At 48.6% G+C, this 16774-nt stretch overlaps 1 protein-coding gene across 9 annotated transcripts in view; it reads right to left on the reverse strand.

Annotated features, from left to right (window-relative positions):
- The window catches only part of Mical2 (microtubule associated monooxygenase, calponin and LIM domain containing 2), a 218593-nt gene extending 202342 nt beyond the window's left edge, over positions 1 to 16251 (reverse strand). For all 9 annotated transcript variants that reach the window (XR_006850350.2, XM_046437987.2, XM_046437983.2 and 6 more), the window contains exon 1: positions 16096 to 16251. The gene's annotated coding sequence lies outside the window, so the exon portion shown is untranslated. The remainder of the gene's footprint in view (positions 1 to 16095) is intronic.
- Positions 16252 to 16774: the final 523 nt, after the last annotated feature.

A 16774-nucleotide genomic window follows, 5' to 3' on the forward strand; every position in this document is an offset into this window, starting at 1 on the left:
CAAGTTTTCGCCTCTGAGCCTCAGCTTCCTCATCTGTAAGATGTGGTTCACAAGAGCAGAAGGGAGATTAATAGAACAGAAGAAGGGGAGCAGGAGGCAAGGGAGGAGAGAGGGAAGTCCCGGGGAGCAAAACGGATCAAATCATGATATAGGTGTGGACCCATGGGCCTCAGTGAGGCCCGTCATTTGGTATAATGAATATGCACAAAAAAGGATTCAGTTCATGCTGATTATTCAGCTGATGTTACGAGATGAAATCATGTTCAGTGCAGCACCTGGTGCTCCACAGGCTCCATAAACAATGGCCAAATCAGAAGACTTTACAAAGCGTTCCAATTTCAGAAGCATCTTCTCTACAATTATCTCCAGTGGGGAGAGCAGCACTTTGGTTTGCAGTCACCTGGTGTTCATCCACCACGTTGTTGGATCCATTACATGAGTTACCTCATTTAATCCTTAAAAATATCTTTATTGGACTTAGCATTAGGATGTCTAGAAAGGGTATGTCCAACATGTGACTTTTACTCATGCATATATATGGAGAGAGAGGAAAGTCAGTGAAGCAATCTGATATCTACCAGGCACTTAACCCATACCAACTACTGTTATCAGTGTTTGACACTTAGTAATCCATTTTGTCCTCCCAAAAGTGTTCCTATAAGGTAAGGACTGCTTTATGTCCATTGCACAAACGAGGAGCTTGAATTACTGAGAGAGAAGTGTCAAAGGAGCAGACTTTCTCATCTCCTCCTGGGACGTCAGCCCTCAGTCTCCACCTCCTGTACTGCATCCTTCACAAAGTCACAATGGTCATTTTCCCATGCATGGGGGAAAAAAAATTTCCTCTGCCCAAGAACACTCAAATGCTCCCTACTTCCTAGAACCCAATGGGTTGAAGATAAAATGGGGCCTCAAAATTCCTGCAGGATGTGGCCTTGCCTCTGTTCCCATGACCCCAGACATTTCGCTTGCTGGTTTACAAGCCCCAGTGACAGGGCAAATCAGCAGGCCTTCCCTGACCACTATGGGAGATGAGCATCCTCCACGCCCACACAGCCCGTCCTCACCTGCTTTAGTTCTGTCTGCCACAGCTCTCATCCCCTGGCCTCCCCCACATATTCTAGGAGGGGGAACAATAAACAAATAAGCTCTACCGCCTCCTTCCTAGAATATGAGTTCCAGGTGGCAAGGATGTCACCCTGTTTTGTTTTGTTTTGTTTCCCTGCTAGAAACCCAGCAAAGAACAGTGCCCGGCAGAGAGGGAGAGCCGATGGACATCTGCTCAATGAACACAGAGCAGACATTACCAGGATCCAAGAAAATGTCCAATGGAGCAATGGTGAGAGTGTGGCCGGCCTGCCTCCCCCTCCTCCCGAGGACAGGCTGGAGATGCCCGGATGGAAATGTCTGGAAGCCAAATCCTCTTTTGCCCATCCTTCCCGGATTACAAGTACTCCCTGTGGGTCCCCAGGCCTTCATGGCCCATCCTGTTCTGGATTTACACAATCTGTCTGTCTCTCACTGAAGGCTGTACCACACGGCTCACCTGCCACCTCCACTTCCCGTACCCACCTTTGCCTGGGCCCTGATGCATAAAAGAGATACCTCGTCTTCCCTCCACCTCTCTATCCTGATTTTACCTACCCTTCAAGACCTAGATCAAATACTGATGCCACCAGAGCCAATGCCACCACCATTGCCACTGCTGCCGCCTCCTCCAGGAACTTTCTAGACCTTCCCCAGCCCATCGAAAACAATCCCCACACCCACTGCTGTCTCCTCCACTCATATGGTCATTAGTCATGAACTACCTTGTGACTGGCCTTCTATGACTGAGTTGAACTGTTACCAAAGTCTCTTGCTACTTAATTTTTCAACACCGCGTGTCTTGTTTTCCCAAGCACACAGTGAATGCTTCAGGAGAAGAGGCTGAGCTTTATCCATCTTGTCATCTCCACAGCACAGTACCTAGTGCACACAGTCGGTGTTTAATAAATGCTTCTCACCTTCCCAAGGTAAACAAATCAGCTTCCCAATCGGGTCACTCCTTTAATTATCAGTACCTGGATGAGCTTCTCCCAACCTCTGCATTTTCTCTTTAGAGCCTGCTCTGAACCCAGTTCCTGCAAACTGAGCGACAGGAGCACTAGCATGACAGAGGCCAGCACGCCTCCTGGCTTTTCAGTTCGAACCTCGTCCCCTGGGCAGGGCAGACCAGATGGTTTATAAAGCACTCCAGGTCTGGGAAAGGAAGTTTGTGGCCTCCTAAGCAAACCCAGAGGTTCAGCAAGTTCCCATTTCCTCAGACACTGAAGTCTACCAGAGGGAAAAGCCACAGCTTAAGTTTTAGGCAATTCATAGCAGGAAACCAACTCTGGAGGCTCAAGCATGCCACCGGGCACTGGCTCTCAGGAAACTGAGATTATAACCAATGGCGGTCAAATCTCCAGTTACCTCTGAGCTCAGGAGGCAGGGAGGAGGGCAGCTTCCTACAGACCCTCCTGTGTTGGCCCAGTGCCAAGCTCTGCCTGCACCACACCTGGGGAGCCAGGCCCAGGTGAGCCGGAAGTGTCATGGCCCTGATTCAGGCTGGTGAGTCACACTCTTTCCACAGGGCCTCGCCAGCTCTAAATTGCCTGTTGGGACTCCCAGATTATCTGTGATTTTCTTTAAATTTTGAATAGGAAATAGATTCACTGGGTTTCCAAATCCAAAAGCCCAGGAGCCCACAGGAAGCTTCCCACCTCTCCAGGCCACTCCCCCAGTGTGACCCACTCTTAAACCAGTCACCTGGTTCCTAGTAGCCTGCCTCCTTCCAGACAGTGTTCTGCCTCTACGTGCAAATATAAATGTGTGCGTTTTCTTTGCATAACTGATAGCAGACTACACACACTGCCAGTGGCCTCTTTTATCTTTTAAAGAAATAGACTTGGACGAGGGTAGGCATAGAAGAGTATCTCGTGACAAAAATAACATACATCCCTGTGGAACACGCAGGAAAAAAGAGAACAGTCCTGGACAATGTGTGGGTGACTTAGGCATGAAGCTACCATGGAACCCAAGCCCCTGGGCTACCAATGGCATGGATCCATCCAGCTAAGAGCAAAGCTGGGTGAGACTGACCCCCAACTCTGCTGAAAGCCCCCGTGACTAAAAGCGCAGCCTGGCTTCACTGAGAATTCCATCTTCCAGAAGAGGAAGGAAGTGTCCATGGACACAGGGACTAACCTCATTCCCTAGTTCCCACAGCAGTGGTGGAATGAGCCAGTGACCAGGAGGACACAAGAGCGACAGAGGAAAACCAATCATTTCCTGTGAGATTTGGGAGACCCAGAAGGGGAAGTTGGTGCCAGAGACTCTAAGACAACAGACTGAGATTGGGGAAGTAAATGACTCAGTCTCTGAAATGCACTTGCAGCCATGTGCATGGAGGGAAGGCTGAGGAGAGTGAGGAGCCTACGTAGAGAGAGAGAGAGAGAGAGAGAGAGAGATCGCGCATGTGAGACAGGACTTGTTTTGGTGTAGTTTTTAATGGATATCTGGATACTTTCAATAACCCCAAGTCTTCTGAGGAAGAACGGGTATATCCCAGAGCACAGAGTTTTCATAGGAGACACTAAATCCATTGCGATTGGTGCAACTGATTTCATGGGACATCCCAGGAACACCTGGAAATGGTCCTGGAGCCCTGCGGGAACTTGGGTCACTCAGAAGACAGCTGTGTCCTTTTTTAATTTTTTCTGATGAGCTATGCAATGATAGATGGAGAGCTGCAACAGACATGCCATCTCGGGCTTCCAGGAGGCATCTAGTCACAGGTCAGAAGCAAAGGACCGAGACTAGGTAAGAGGCAGCTGGAACCAGGGTTCCCCAAGTGAGCTGGTTAAAGTGTGCTGTCTCTGAAGGGAGATCTCTATCAATGTGGCAGAGAGCTCCTCTTGGTAAGACGTAGAGACCTGGTAATGCGACAGAACACACACACACACACATCCTGAAAGAGCACAGCGGAACAGGTACACGCCAAATTCAGGTTGAGATTTAGCCAGAATGATTATTCTGAATCAGGTGGGGACAAAACAGGAGGCTGTGTTTAAATTCTAAAGCCACACAAGTTGAAGACAGGGGAGAAGTAGCTTGGTGACAGCAAATGTTAAAAATACCTGGTCGGTGGTAGCATCAGTGAGTCAGTTATGTGTGGTAGCTGCAGAAAAGCTGATTCAGACTTGGGCTGCGTAAAGGAGAGCAGATGTCATGAACCAGGGAGGTCATCGCTCCCTTCCTATCCTGTAGTCATAGCATGAATATGATATACAACTCTGGGTACTGTCTTCACTGAATAAAAAGATAAGGGCACATTGCAGCATGTTCAGAGGAGACTCATAGGGAAGACAAAAAAAAAAAAAAAAATCTGACCCCGTCTCTCGGGTCATTAATCTAGGAGAAGACCCAAGAGTGGTCAAGGGAGCTATCAATACCGGTTCTCGTTTATTAGAAGATGCACTTGTTTCCAATTACTTCAATTATAAAATGTCTGACAGCAGAATGTTTCTTACAATTCCCAGCATCTAACAATTGTCTCGGGAGCCAGCCGTAGCAGTTGTCATTGCCTCACGGACAGGAATCTGGCTGTTATTCCTGCTGGCATAGCCGCATATCTGCAACTTCCATATTTCAGGAGCTGAAACACTGAAGGGCCATTTAAGTCCTGGTTGTTGACACAAAACTTTCATCGACACTTTCTGGTAAAATCAAGAAAACAACATCAAAACTTAGAGAATGGGTGTTGGCAGCTGGGAAAACTCCAAAGACAACAGAGGTGAAGAAATACATTCCCACCTGACCAGAAGGTAATAACATGTCAGAAAGACATCAACATGGATGTCCTGGAGTGAAACAACAAAAACAATAGTTGGATTCTGAAAGTGAAGAAGTTTAGAAATGCCTAACCAATTTTGTTTTCTTTATATATATATGAAAGAGTGGTATAAAAAATGTCTAAAGTCTTAAAAATGTTTTTCAGTAAATATTAAAAAAAATAAAGCGTAAGTGATAGCAAGATAGTGTGTCCACATTTCATTGGCAGGACTTTCTCTTTCTTGATGGTACACAAAATAATGGTCCATCTTATGACTGATCAATGGTGTCTAATTTGTTCCTTACAGAAACATAATATCTGAAGAGGTGTCATGTGGTGGAGCCACTGTGGCTTCCTGGAGGAAGAAATGAGATGAAATGCCAGAAGCTATAGGGAGCCCTTCCGAGGAGCCGTCTAAAGGTGAAAGGGGTTACTTCCAGCATACAACCTCAGGCTAGACCATCCCAGTGGAGAAACCAAGCACCCGATGGGGTTGATAAGGCTCTCCCAGCCTTGGAGTTCCAAGTTTGATGAGAAGAACTTCTTACTACAAACAGAGAGGTGTCCCAATTTCCTCATGGCAATGAAGGCTCTTTGATAGTCTTTTTTTTTTTTTTTTGGTGGGGATGGGGGGGAGTGAACCCACCGAGCTACATCCCCAGACCTTTTTATTTTGAGACAGTGTCTCCTTAAATCGCTGAGGCTGGCTTTGAACTTGTGATCCTCCTGCCTTGGCCACCTTGTTTGCTGGGATTGCAGGCATGTACCACACTCAGCTCTGAGTCACTTTTAAAAAATCACTACTTATGGGTAAAACCCAAAACCCACTTAGCAAACTGTAAGAACATGAGGCCTCAGGTAAAAAGGAACCCTGCCTACGTCTGTGTTCCAAGACCCCTGTGGTCCAGTTCACAAATGGGCCAGAAGGAAGAGGCCACCTGTGTGCTCACTGTGTGGCAGGCAATGTGGCAGATATGCTGTGCCCAATGCCCCTTTTAATCCCACAAGCACCCTGTGACATAAGTCACAGCAGAGAACCCTGACTCTGAAAACCCATGGTCTGTCTGTGACAACATGCTTTCCAAAGTCTTAATTGGCAGAATGAATGCATCCAGTGATCAATTGATCAATCAACTGATAGGAAAAAATAAATAAAAGAAACAGAGACAATTTCAAACAGAATCCCCATCAATAGCTACATGAGTATTAAACTTATTCGACTTGCTGCTTGCAGGAGCAAATTATCCCAACACATAAAGCAAGGGTGTCCTTGAGACATATATGTCAGACAACAGGTGCAAATAGTCCTGCTCAAATATCAAGGTTGTAAACACACGAGGTTGCCATGACTCCCACAGGCCAGGTCAACACTGGAGCAGGTGGAGGACCAGCCCAATCTTCACCCACCTCCACATGGCCAGGGTCCACCTAAAGTGAGGCCTCAGGGGACAGTGAGGTCACAGGAGAGAATGGCATCCTTTCAGGTGATGGTGCACCGTCATTCTTACACAGGCTGTTCCTGCCCCATCCCAGCTTTACTGCCTCACCATGGGGAAGCAGGGAACTCTTGCTCCTGACCCATGGGTACCCACCCCCAAGGGTGCATACCCTTCATTCCCTATTCACTACCCTGAAACTGACCCTGAGGGAGGGGAATGACCAGTGGACAAGGTGTGCAGCAGCCAGGAGAAGAAAGTGAACAGTTACTATTTCCCCAGAGTGATGAGCTGCCAAAGCACAGACAGGCAAACATGGTGGCACAGCCGCAGAAAGGGACAGCCATGTGGTAACCAGGCAGTTCCAAAATGGGCTGCAGTCCTCAGAAACAGAAAGGCCTATGCACACAAAGAGTATGACAAAATCAAGATCAAGCCTAACTTGGTCCCTGGCCTTAAGCCACCCGCTCCCCCATTTCCCTTCTCTGTCCAGACAAATGACCATCTGCTCAGTGTGCACTTCCAATGCCTGGAAGGCACACAGGCCTCCTAAGCTCCTCCCACTAAGCCCATCTGCCTGAAGGATTAGCTCCCGCCATACTCTTCTATGGCCCTGCCACTCCACTCCCAGCCTCAGCATCACCCCCCCACCACACTTTTCCACATCTCCCAGTGCTCTTACTCAGCCCACCTCTGCCTGTGGAAATCCCACCCATCTTCCAACAAGTCCTGCCTCCTCCAGGAAGTCCCTGCTGGCCCTTGATCAGTGGCTCCTCAGGCATTTTATACACTATCTCTTGTGCAGCCATCAGCCAGCTTGCTGAATGCACCCACCTCTAGGCATCAGAAGGGTGCTCAGCTCTTGGTCCTCCAGTGCAACAGCTGCACATTACCACTAACTAGCCCTGGCCTATGGTTCCCGATGCCCCCCACCAGGTACTCTATTTACATTCCTTTCTGGATTCCCTCCTCCTCCTCCTCCCAGCTGACTCATCCCACACCCCATTTTCTCTCAAGGTTCAGCAGGCAGTTAATTAGAGATAAAAAGGGCAATCTCCATCAACATGGTGTCCTTCCCTGTTAAATTCAGCATTTTTGACAAAGATCCTCTGCAGACAAGGGCTGAAAATAAAGGTAAGAATTTGAAACTCCAAGACTCCAAGGAAGGTGTTTTGATAAGGGAAGATCTTGAGAGCAAAGCTAACCAGTGTTACAAGGGTACACATCTTAAATTCAAAGTCAGCAGAATTGTTAGAAAGGGGATAGGGTAGGTGATACTGTCCTTCATTAAGGAAGGGTGACTGCAAAAACAACAGCCATAGACTGACCAAGGATCACCCCAGTGGGAAACGCTGGGTGAGAAGAGACACTGACCTGGCCGTGTGACCTTGAACAAGGAACACACCTCTCTGGCCTCTGCTCAGCATCAAGAAGCTTCTGAGCCTCAGTTTCTCCAAGGCTAAGTGAGTAGGCAAGAGTGAGAGGCAGATAATCTTTGATGACACTTTCAACCTAACATCCCAAGGTTCTGTGACCTACTGTCTGCCCTCCTCTTTCCAGGGAGGTCAGTGAAGCAACCCCCTCCCTCCTCCACCCCCTCCTCCCCTCAAGCCCCACCTGAGTCCAAAGGGAAATGTAGTGCTAAAGATCTCCCTGCCAGTCCTCAGACACACATGAGAGCAGACCTCAACCCTGCAGGTGGCAGGATGGAGCACGGGTGGAGGAAGGTGATGGTTGCTATGGACACAGAAATGATCCTCTCATTCATACCATCTGTCTGAAATGGGGGGAGGAAAGACAGTTAGTCGGTGGCCTTCTCTCCCTGGCCTAGCTTTTTAAGAGATTACAACTGCCAGCTAAATTTAAGTGCTGCTCTGAAATCAGGACATATAAGGCCTCTCAGCCTGGATCTGAAGGGTTTCATCATGGTAGAGCTGGAGAGCAATGAAGAATTAAACTTGGAGGCCAGCTAAGTGGTATTATGTGACCATGCCAATGAAAGGTCTTTAAAAATAGCCTCTCACTTCTCTCGAGCTGAAGATAAAGATGAAGTCTCAGCAATAAACAGACATCTGCTAGAAGCTTCTAAAGAAATACCACATAAACAGCCTGCAGCCCTCTCCAGGCAGCATCCAGCTGCCAGGGGGAGGAGGAGGGATCCAGAGGTGAGGATTGTGGAGGAGTGTGGCAGGGTGGAGGGCCAGGAGGAGGTGGGGTTGCGAGGCTGAGTGGGGTGGAGATGGACTCCCTACGGTAGGGCCAACTGGGCAGAGGAAGTTCAGCTTGTTAGTAAAGGGAGAACTGGCTGCCTGTGAGGGAAACCAAGGCTCACCACCCACCCACAGGACTTTCAGAATGTCATACGGAGAACTCCACACCCGTCTTTCACTTTGGAAATGGGTCACTCTTTAGAAGTGGGGGGGGGGGAATGACATTCTGAATGTGTACCTAGGCAAGGCACTTCACAAATATTTTAATTTCATCTTTACATCAATCCCTTGAGATAGATGTAATTACCTCCTTTTTTATAAACTAAATACTAGGGCTCAAGAACTCGCCTGAGGCCACGTGGCTAGGATTGGAACCCAGGTCTGTCTAAACTCGTTTTTGTTTGTTTTGCTCTATTACCTGCATTCAGAATATGCCCCTGAGGTCTATTCTCAGTGCCCAGTTTCTTCACATCCCCACATCTAACACAAGGGATCCCTAAAGGGGAGAGGTGACAAAATAGAGTGGAGGGGGCAATAGTTAGGCTTCAGTTAACTTCAGTAGCTGCCCGAGTTTCCACAGCCCTCTGGGCCCTGTGTCTTCATCTATTGGTCACTTCCCAGCAGGTCCGAGGGAAAGCCACGGTTGAAACAGGTTCAAGGATATATCTAAACTATATCTGGGAGGATCTACCAGAGACTGGGGACAACTGCCAATGAGAAGAGAACAGAGGGCTGAAGGGCGAGGGAAGCACCTACTTATTAATTATGTTCCCTTTGTATGAATATTAACCAAGCATCTGTGTGCATGTGGGGGCAAGTACCACTGATGTATGTGGGGGGTAGTGAGAACCTTGTATCCATGTACGTGTATAGGGGAGTACCAAGTATTTATGTAAGTGTTGTTGGGGGAAGGAGCAGTAAACTGCTCTTAAGAGTGCCCAAGATACCAAATACAAAATAATACCCAAGCTGGAGAAGGACACCTGGGTCATGAAGAACTCCTAGGTCCCCTGGTTGAGGTGCACCTAGACTCCAGAAGCAGGCTGAGATTTTATCCAGTGCTTCCTCCCTCCTTCCAAACACTGATGCCTGGGCAGATGGCCAGGAAGCTCTGCCAGCATGGGATCCAGAGTCCCCAAGACCCCACGGGACATTTCCTAAGGAAAAGAGACTGAACCCTGTCTTTGGGAGTACGGAAAGAGGCCTCCCTAGTGCCCCTGCTTATGCTTCTCTTCCATTCGCCCTTTCAACTGGCTATCAGACACCTCCTTCCTCCAAGCAGGAGCTCCTGGTTTTCTGGTTTTATCTGTGCATCAGATCGTGCAAATCCCAGCTGTTCTGATGCGTGGAGCTGACAACAGCCTGACTTTATGGCAGCCGAGGACATGCACGCAGCACCTCCACCTCGCATTCTGCTCCCCAGGGATGAACAGTTGTCCAACAGGGGTCTGAAGACTGACCTCCCCATAAACCCTGGGTTCACTCTGCTCCAGGAGCAGCTCTCCTTAGTGACCCAAAGGTCTAACTGACTCTTTCTCCAGCCATTTCTTCATCTTCCCATATACCTCATTTTCCCAACTCTCAGCAATATTCTGAGATCTCACAAATCATCGCCAAATACAGTTAGCACCCTGATAAGTGGCCAATGTTGGCCATTCAGGGACCTGAGAGGCACCTCAGCATATGGACACTATGGTGGCAAGGTCAGCACGGGGCATTCTCAGACCCATGCTAGGCTTCTGGACAGGGTGCATCAGGAGCACGGGCTGTGAACGTCCCACAAACCTGCTGTTGCAGCAGCTCAGGGACCAGCAGCCCCTGTCCAACTCCTTGCTGCCTTCCTCTTGCTGCCATCACAAAGGGCATTTGCAATGGATGTCCCCCATTGCCCAGGGAAGGAGAGAAACCTGAGTTTTAAACCATCAGGAAACAGTTACTGTTTGGGGGCTGCCCTTACCTCTGTTCCCCCAAAAGAATTCCGAGCGAGGCTTGGAAAGAATACAGGTGCTGCAAGGTATCCAGACAGCTGCAGGGAAGTGGAGATTTGGGGGTAGAGGAAAGCAGGGAAATGACCTTGACCTTCAGGGGAGAGAAACATTAGTCCTTTTTTTTTTTTTTTTTTTTTTTTTTTTTTAAGGGTTTTTAGTTCTAGCCCTAAAAACACAACACTATCCAATACCCACAGCTGCCTGCCAGGCCCCACTGAGACAGGAGTAACTTTTCCCATGATAACTATGGTCATATTTGGATGCACGGGCAGGTGCAGAGCAAGCACATGAAGAAACCAGGCCACACATGGCCACCACAAAAGACTATATTTGGGATGCAGGGATGGATATTCCTGGACAGCTGACAGAGAAGGAAGAAGCTCAGAATCAGACCCACAGTGGGCTCAACCCTTCAGTGAGGCTTTGTTTGTGACTAGAGGGCCCATGTCACCTATCACACTGACCAGCACTGAATTCTGAGACCAGATGATCCATGCTTTAGAAGGAGGCACCTTATCAGCCCCGAACAGCCATGCTCTCCAGGTTGGGGGAGGGTGCAGGGAGAAAACAGAAGCTGGAGGGGGGAGGGTCAGGGCACCCAAGTGAGCTGAGCAGAGTGTTGGGGCATCAGGCATTTTCCCAAGAGAACAAGACGGTCCCCTGGAGCCAGCAGCTCAGCCCTGTCTGCTTTGTGCTAACACACTGTATCACTTTATTTTGGCTGATGGCTCAAACTCCTTGAATACGAAAATCAAAATGGAGAGCCTAACATTAGAAAGATCTCATTTGGGGAACAGTAAAACAGTATTCTCAGGAAGGAAAGGGAGGAAGCGCAATGGGGAGGAGGGCAAGATTTCATGGTTGTCTTATATTTTTCTCTTTCCTAAGCCCCGGTTTTCTTTATTTCCTAACTTGTAACAAGACCAGGATGTTCTTTAAAATAATGACCCTAGGAAATAGCAAAATTCCAGTAGCCCTGTGGTTTTACATATATAGCTACACCAAATATACGGATAATTATGTCTACTCATTCCAAATCAGTTGGAGTCCTCTTTTATAAGAGAAAAAATTTTTTTTTAATATTTGAATTTTTCATTATAAAAATAAAATATTTCTACTCTGAAAATTTTGGAAAAAATACTAAGTAGTGAACAATAAAAGGAAAAAAATCAACTCTGGTACTGCCATTCAGAGAGAGACTTGAAATTTTGTTCTCTCTCTTCCTAGTGGAAAAGACTGTGTTTAAGAAAGAAAGAAAGAAACAAAGAAAGAAAGAAAGAAAGAAAGAAAGAAAGAAAGAAGCCAACAGAAAACATAATAAAACAAAAATTCAGCTCTTCATTTTGAGGGCTCTTTCAGAGAAGGGGCTTCTACAGGGTGGAGGTGGGATAAGGAGACATGTCCCAAAATGCCAGCACCCAGAAGGAGATGGGGCAGGAGATGCCTGTCTGAAAGGCATTGTCAAGAAGGGCAGGTGCATCCTTTCCCTCCCTCCCGAGCCTCTGGTCTCCTGCAAGATGCCAGTGGTGACACTTAACTCTACAGAAAAAATTCAGAGAACAAACAGGTCATACATGTTCATTTTCTTACATGCCCTGTCCCCTCCACATTTGCAGATGAATGGTGTTTGGAGAAACACTCCATCACTCACCCAAGTGTGAAGCAGGTTCAAGAAAGCTCTAGAAGGCAAGAAAAACACTGCTCAGAGAAAGAGGGAAAAGTTGTGTGGCATTCTCCACCAAGCCCAGCACCAAAGACCTGGATCATAGCATAGTCATGACTGTGGCAGAGTTCAAAGCTTGAGCAAAAACGACCTCAGTCCCCATCAGCCCACGTGGGATCTTCAGAGGCCAGTTGCTATCAGGGCACTGATGTGGCCCTCTGGGCTCCCTACCATAAATCAGTCAGTGAGGGCCAGCTCTGCTTCAGGATGTCCATAGACTGATGCTTGCTGGGGAAACAGCCACATGTGAGCAAGTCTTTTTTTTTTTTTTTTTTTTTGGAAACCTCTTTTGCAAACACGTGCATGGCAGTACACAACCCCCAACAGGGTTCAGTCCATTCCAAACACATTTCTTGATTGGCCATAACACTGGACAGATGCTCACTGAGTCTCTGCCAGGTCCTCCACACACGACTTTACTCTGTGTATCTTGCATGGCATAGAAGAGAACTCTAGGGTTTGCCGTGCTCTGGGAGGGTAGAGACAGGCACTTAAAACAGAGGGTAATTGCTGAGTGAGAGGAGGGGAGCTTCTCTCAATTGAAACAGGCATGAAAGGACCAACGGACAAGTGCCGCACGCACATTGCTCCTGACTCCAATAAACCACTGTAAAGATCATTTCTGGCAACGAAGCATATCCAAATACAGACAGGTGATACCAAAGAAATACTGTCCATTCTGTTCTGTGCAGTGATGACAGTGTGGCTTTGCAAGAAAAGATTCTTTTTTTAAAAAGATCAATACTGGATTATATAGGTAAAAAATGACATGACGTCGGAGGTTTGCTTTAAAATACTTCAGGAAGAGAGAACAGAGGGAAAGGAAAAAGACATAATCTGACAGTCTTGGTGGCTAATAAAGCTGGGTAAGGAGTATATGGGTCTCATTAGACTATTCTAGTTTTAAGTGTTTGAAAATGTTCATAATATTTTTTTAATAATGGGCAGTAACACATCATGGTGGATGTCCTTAGCGAAAGGCTAAGGAAATACAGAGCAAGAAGGACTTAAGAGAACCAGAAAATAAATCTGCTAAGTTTATGAGTGTTTTTTTAAAATATTTTTTAATTGCCAGTGGTCCTTTACTTTAGTTATTTATACGTGGTGCTGAGAATCAAACCCAGTGTCTCACACATGGTAGGCAAGTGCTCTACCACTGAGCCACAATCCCAGCCCATTTATGAGTGTTTTAAAGCCATTTTATGGTGGGGTGAGAAGACATGTTCACACTTAATTACAATATAGAGTAGGGAGTAGTCATTCCAGCAGAGGAACTCTCCCCACCAAGCTCTAGAGTTCAGAGAACAGCCACAAGGTTTTCCTGCTTCCCTTAATGTTTTATCCCTCCCCCTCAACAGACCAAGGCTGGAATCCAATCTTATCTCACTAACTTTCTAATGGGGGCAAGTTACAACATTTCTGAGTCTCAGTTTCCTGGTCCATAAAATGGGAACAGCCCCATCTACATCTTCAGAGGGCTAATGCAGGGCTCTCATACAAAGAATGAAATGTCCCAGCATGGTGAACAGTATTCTCTTCCCTGGCTCTTTAAATAACAGAGACTGTTAGTCCTCTGAGGACTAACAATATTCAGCCCAAATCTTTGGCCAAGCCTCTGCACCAAGAAGGCAAGACCTCTACTCTTCATTAGTGGGGAGAGAAGGGAGTAGGTGCATGGCTGGAAAGCAAACCCAGACAGAGTATGAGCATGGCAGAGAGAATAAAAATACACCCCAATCATAAGCAAAAAGGAATGGGGATTACCTGGATGCTCCTTGTAGCTCCTGGGAATGGAACTTCACAGCCACAACCAGCCATAGTCCTTAAGCTAATTTATACTAAAGTGTAATTGATTGGTATATAGCTGAGATTTTCTTTTGGAAGAAGGGACGAGCAGAAAGTCAAAGCCCTAGGCCCAAAGAAGAAAGTGGACAGAGATAAAAAGTGATGTCATTTTTATAAAGGTATGTCAAACTGTATTTCAATCAGACCACAAACACAACTAGCATACCTCAGCACCTGCCTTCTCCCTCCAAAGAAGAAAAAAAAAAAAAGAAGGAAGAAAGGAAGGAGATAGAAAGAAGGAAAGAAAAAGAAAAGTCATAAAACTGGAATCTGTTTTAAGGTCAAGGTTATTTCACCTAAAATAGTCTTTTCAGACTAATGGAAAAGTCAGCTCTCAAAGATGAGGCCAAGTCAATGGTGGAAAGAGCACCCCCTCCCCCCCCCCAAAAAAAAAAAAACAGTGCCCCCAAACCAGCAGTCAATCCCTCCCTGTCATATCATGGCCAGCACTATCCATCACCCTTGACCAGAGGACAGTGTAAGCAACGAGTCTGCAGGTTGAATAACATAGGCTAACCTGGGTCAGTTCATGTGTTTTGCTAAAGAAACATCTCCTGAAATCCTGGTGGACAGAATCCTCCAGAGGCCAGAAGGCTTCAGTCAACCTACAGGGAAGCCACAGTTCCATGCATAGCATTCCACTTTCCACAGCCTTAGGGTAGCAGAAGAGGCTCTGGACTTAGCATGGACAGAGCCAAGACCTGGCTCAGACACTTTCTCTTTCCCCATCTCTAAAATGGAATGAGGAGAGTGGGGCAAAAACTCAGTCATTTTGGAGAGTAACCAGTGAAATCAGTTGCAAAAATGCCCCAGGACCAGAACTGGTGCCCAAGAGGTGCTTAATAAATCCATCTTCCCTCTGCCTGAAGAAGGCCAGTTCTTACTGCAATTAAAGTCTCCAGATCATCACTTGGGGCTGTCCTGGGGACTCAAAGCCCATTTGTTGGGTCCTCTGCCCCTACCGAAGGGACTGGCACAGAGAGGGCACTAGTGCCAGGGAACCCAGGCAGGCAAATGTGGAGGGCAACTGACTGTTGGCTTTTTCCACGTAGGACCTGTCCACAAGGGGGCTGGTTAGTGACTTCATCCTTCACCCAAACCACTGAAGACCAGACCAGACTGTCAGCAAGAGCGCCAGCACGCGAAGCACACCCACAGGTCCTATGGCTTACAAATGAAAGCTCTTTCCGCTTTAAGAACCCAGGATCCAGAATAAACAATGTGGAAGGAGACACACGTTTACTCTGGTTTCAACACGCCTCTTCCCTATCCAGTAAAGGCCGTTCCCAGCTCTGACAGATGAGGCTGGCCCGGATAAAGTTAACCCCACTTGCTCCGCGGGTCAGCCGCGGCAGGGACTGCGGGCAAGACCCCACCTTTCCCAACCGGCAGTCAGACAACCACAGGGAGGGCGCCGGGGACGCCGGGTCCCGGGTGCTCCTGGGCCTGCGGTGAAAGCCCACTGCTGGGGCATGCGATGCCGAGAGGACAGTGCTGCGGCCCCGGCCCCAGCCCGGGTCCCAGCCCACAGCCGGCCTAGCCACTGACATTTGGCCCAACTTAACTTCCTGTTATTAAGGAGGGAGAAGAATGGGGAGGGGGGGGGGCGCCCAGTGAAGAGCCAAAGGACATAAAGGGCGCGGAACCCAAATCCTGTGAAGCTAAGTTCGGGAAGGACCCGCTGGATGACAGGCGGCACTGCTGGCGCGTTGCGCCCACCTCGCTCTAACGTTTGGGATTTTCTAGGATTAGAATCGCAGGGTTTGGGTGTTTGAGAGAGGAGTAAGAGATAGCTCGGGTTATCAGCAGGAGGTTTTCGTTACGTTCTAATTGGTTCGGAGGCTTGACCTGGGGCGCCGTGGGCTCCATCGACTATAACACCTGCTCGCAGCGCGCTCCGCCGGGTGGGTTTGAGACGTGGGATGCCATGGCCGCACCTGACCCTCCCGGGCGCAGGGCAGGGCTCAGAGTCCAGACACAGCTGGCACAGTTCCCACCCGCGCCCGCCCGCCCGAAGCTCACGCCGCCTCCGCCTTACCGAGAGACTCCTGGGCAGCCTGGCCTCGGATCAGCGCCTGCTCCGCCTCAAGCTGTGGGCTCAGCGGTCGAGACCCGGCGGCCGCCTGCGGAGCTGAGAGATAGCGAGGCGGCCCAGCGCAGGCTTAGCCGGCCGGGCGCCTGCAGTTCTGCGCTGTGCGGCGGTCCGGACTGGGAAACGCCCTCATTGGCGGCGCGGCCAATGACAGGGCATCCGGGGGGCGAGGCCCCGCCTCCAAACCCAGGAGCACGGCCAATGGCAGTGCGGCGCGGGGTCCACCCCCGCGCTCTCCCCGCCCTCATGGGGCCGGCTGTCACCACTGCTGCCTCTGGCGCACGTGGGCCGAAGCCCGGCCCTGAGCGCAGGGAGCGGCCGGGCTCTCCCACCCCAAACAGCGCAGGTCGGAGACCAAAACGAAGGCTGACGGGAGCAGGGCGTGGTGATGCTGCGAGATGAAAACCCAGGTGTTGGTATTTTAGTGTCAAGGGAGAGGCAAGGGCTGAGCCTCAAGGTTCTTGGCCTAGGCAGCTGGAAAGCGACTCACTGTCCCCTTTTGGACATGAGGGAGCAGTATAGCACTTCCTGTACTGTGTACACCCTGTCAGTCTCTTTCCTTGGTTTGGTTGGTGACCATCCTGAGCATCAGCAAACTGCTCTGCTAGCTAATAGGCCCTCACTT

The sequence above is a fragment of the Marmota monax genome, unplaced genomic scaffold (assembly GCF_021218885.2).
Source record: "Marmota monax isolate L192 unplaced genomic scaffold, Marmota_monax_Labrador192_F-V1.1 WCK01_AAM20220418_F8-fsc00061, whole genome shotgun sequence".
Classification (NCBI taxonomy): Eukaryota; Metazoa; Chordata; class Mammalia; order Rodentia; family Sciuridae; genus Marmota; species Marmota monax.